Source organism: Apodemus sylvaticus, chromosome 23, assembly GCF_947179515.1.
Source record: "Apodemus sylvaticus chromosome 23, mApoSyl1.1, whole genome shotgun sequence".
Lineage (NCBI taxonomy): Eukaryota > Metazoa > Chordata > Mammalia > Rodentia > Muridae > Apodemus > Apodemus sylvaticus.
Genome location: NC_067494.1, coordinates 53,602,062 through 53,606,169, shown reverse-complemented (window position 1 = coordinate 53,606,169; position 4,108 = coordinate 53,602,062).

Here is a 4,108-nt window from a genome sequence, read left to right as displayed (position 1 = left end):
ATATATATTTTTATATAATATGTATGATCCACTTGATATGTGATATATAAAATACATGATATATGAATGTATACACATATGATATTTCATATATATGATAAATATACATGTGCATTTGACATATTGGTCAAATACATGTAAAAATACTATATATTCCATGTACAATTTATATCCATATACAATATGCTATATATTGTATTTGCAATATAAAATTATTTAGATATATAATATACATAAATATATGCATGTATTTAAATGTTTATATATATGTATATATGTCAAAATAAAAACATAGTTTACATTTATAAATTTTATAGTCTTATATAAATATATGTGCCTATATATTTTTAATTAAATAAGTGCAGCCACAGTATTTACAATTCTAGGTACCAGTAGGCACCAGTAGGTACATTTTCAGGATTTCATATTTGATAGAGAAAACCACCTCAAATTGAATGGGTAGAGTTTGAAGCACAGTTCTTATTGATACAATTACATTTCAATGAAAGCATATTCAGGTCATATCATTTTTGAAAAGGTGAAGAAAAATATATAAGATCATGAGAAAGAGAAATTGTATTTTGAGGCTTTTTTTCTCCTAGAAATGTCAGAATATCATGTCAACATAAAATACCAACTGAGATTATCCCTTAAATGTACAAGAAAAATCAATGGAGAATGCACTTCAACTCACAATGTACCTGAACAAATACATATTCCTAAATTAATAAAATGTTACCTATTACCAATTTGAAATTAAAGGCTTCTATTTATAAATTCATATATTTAGTCAAACTTTTAGTAATAAAATTTCTAAAAGTTCCTTAAGTGGAAAGCATTCTTAAAAAGAATCTGAAATTAATACATTTCACAAATTTTTAAAAGAGAAAATATAAGCTGTAGATGTAATCATAGGTTTATATTTTTCTTGTCATTCCAGAAGCCACAGGTAACAAAAATATCAGTTATAAAAACTAGAAAACTCATCCTGTTTCTGGGTGAAGCTATATCAGAGTTTCACTAAACTAAGGAAAATTTCAGCAGACATATATATCCTGCATGAACTGACCATGAAAATGTTACCTTTTCTTCAACATACCCAAGTTCAGGGTGGAGAGAAGTCTTCATTTACCACATCACTGATTCTGAGGTCTTGTCATAGTCATTCAGGTAAATTTGCATACAAATATGATTTCACTAAAGAAGCTAGTAAAATTACACAAAGTTTCCCAGAGCTAGACAGCTATTATTTGATTTTGTTCTTTGAAGAGAGAGCTGAAGGCTTTACCCAAGTGTCTATGATTGTTATACTAAAAAGTATAATTCATGTAAAAAACAGTATTAACCACATAAATGACAAAATTATTATGATCTCTAAGCACCTTTGATGCAAGGTAAATATGGATCTGGTATGATTTACTAAAAGTCAGCATCAGAAAAGATTTTATCCTACCATATTTAGAAAGTCAGGAATTAGCAACAGGTATTTGACTCTCTTCATTTAAGTAAATCTACTTATAACTAATAAAGTTTTCACCTAAATTAGCAAAATTCCGTCTCTACGTGCTTTCACCCCAGCATCCATTCTTTAGACTTGAGCAGTTACAAAACTACCATCTTTTTCTGCTACCCAGAAGCACTACAAATAACATACTTCTTTCCTTTTTTTCAGCAGTATCTTTAGCTCCATAGGAAGCTCCTGGAATGACAGACCTGTGAGAGAGGGGATGAAAGCAACCCACAGATAAAGAATTAGAACATGTGATTTCATCTCTCTCAGAATTGTAGTTTTTATCTCATCTGTAATGGCAGTGGCAGCACTTTCTTTGGGAGCCAATAACTCTTTTGAGACTTTGTATCTATTTTAATTCTCTAAAGGTAATATCTGATAACTTATGTGTGTCTCAAAAGAGACAAAAATCCTAGGAGGATCCCTTAAGATTTCATGATCACTGAAGTCCAACATGAAGGTAACTTGCTGGGAACATTGAGGTTCAATATGTGAAAGATAGAGTAAGAAGCCTCTGTGAATAATCAGACTCCATTTTTATCTTTGATTGTTCTCTCTCTCACACACACTATATTATATTATATTAATCATATTATATTAATTTTCAGGTCCCACAGCTGTCTCATTTTAAAGGTGGAATATTGAACAAAGAGAAGTTACTCAAGAATTCAGGGATAGCTAATGATTATCAATAAGGGAAATGGAAATAAGAATCTATACTTATTAACTATTTACTTTTTGCACAACAGGTTACAAATTAACTGGACTTGAGGTATTAAACATGATTAAAATCGCTACATGAATCACTCCAACAATGCCAAAAATCACAAACACAGACATATTCTTTTAGGATTTTTCCATATGTAACTATACCCCACAAAATAAGTCAACAGTATTCAAAAACTGTCACATAACCCAGTATTTACATGGAGTAGAAACCGGAGAAAAGTATAGTCCTTTCCTATAAGGATTTTGTTGAGAATTCATTGTTCAGAAATTAGTGAATAGAATAAAATCTAATGTTTCAAGATATGATCTCTGCCCACTAAACATTTCAATGATGAAATATTGAAGATAATAGAGAATTAGTGAGCTAGAGTCCGAAGAAGGGTGCCTTCTGCCTAACTGCTGCCCAAAGCTCCCATATTTTTCTGAGATTCAATAATTCAACATAATACTTAGGATGCTTAGATTTTGCTTCTATATCAACTCATCACTGGAAAGGTCCTTGATTTGAATAAGACAAAGAAGAAAGGTAAGTAGGCAGTATTATTAAAAGTATTTATGATTTTTGCATTAATATTTCTTTATATGATAGAAAAGTGGTCTACCAATGAGATACCTCATATAAAACAAATAGGTTGACAATACACTGCAACCAACAAAGTTATAGGATAAATGAAGACTTCTTCAATATTTACAATCCCAAGACGTGTGCAATGCCAGACAAGCCTAGGGACGTTCTCCAGTAAGCAATATAACCATATAATCATCTTATGGGCTGAGCTTTACTAAGAGTTTAGAATTGCACAAATAGTAATTTTATGTAGGCAGAGATGTTTGGATGGCTTTTTGCGTCTAGCAGTAGCCCTCATTCTAGTATGTCACTCAGATGTCAAGTTGAATACACTATTTGAATAAAAAAATATGTGCAGATGAAGGCAGAATTCTAGACTGAGGGGAAAATTAAATGAGGATAATTATGGATCAGTGAAGGGAATTAACTTTGTGAATTGGGACAGAGAGATAAGGATATTGGAATATGTTGAGGGTTAAGAGAATCTGGGAATTCCATGTAAGTGGGCTGATACCAACCAAGTTTCTCATACACCTAAAAGGATTTTGGACATATATATTTCCATACTTATTTAAAGTACCCATACAATGTTCTTATATCAATTAATTTGACACATGTAAAATAATGTAAAATTGTGTACACAGTATACTAATGATGTGTTTTTTATTGATAATCATTGCTCTCCAACTTTCCTTTTCTTTTTTTATTTGATATATTTTTTATTTACATTTCAAATGATTTCCCCTTTTCTAGCCCCCCACTCCCCAAAAGTCCCATCAGCTCCCTTCCCTCCCCCTGTTTTCCCACCCAAACCTTCCCACTTCTCTGTTCTGGTTTGTCTCTATACTGCTTCACTGAGTCTTTCCAGAACAAGGGGCCACTCCTCCGTTCTTCTTGTACCTCATTTGGTGTGTGGATTATGTATTTGGTATTCCAGTTTTCTAGGTTAATATCCACTTATTAGTGAGTGCATGCCGTGATTCATCTTTTGAGTCTGGGTTACATCATTTAGTATGATGTTCTCCAGTTCCATCCATATGCCTAAGAATTTCAGGAATTCATTGTTTCTTCCCCCCCATCCCCCGATAAATTTTATTTACATTGCAAATGATTTCCCCTAATTTAGACCCCCACTCCCTGAAAGTCCCATAAGCCCCCTTCCCTCCCCCTGTTTTCCCACCCAAACATTCCCACTTCTCTGTTCTGGTTTGGCTCTATACTGCTTCACTGAGTCTTTCCAGAACAAGGGGTCACTCCTCCATTCTTGTACCTCATTTGATGTGTGGATTATGTTTTGGGTA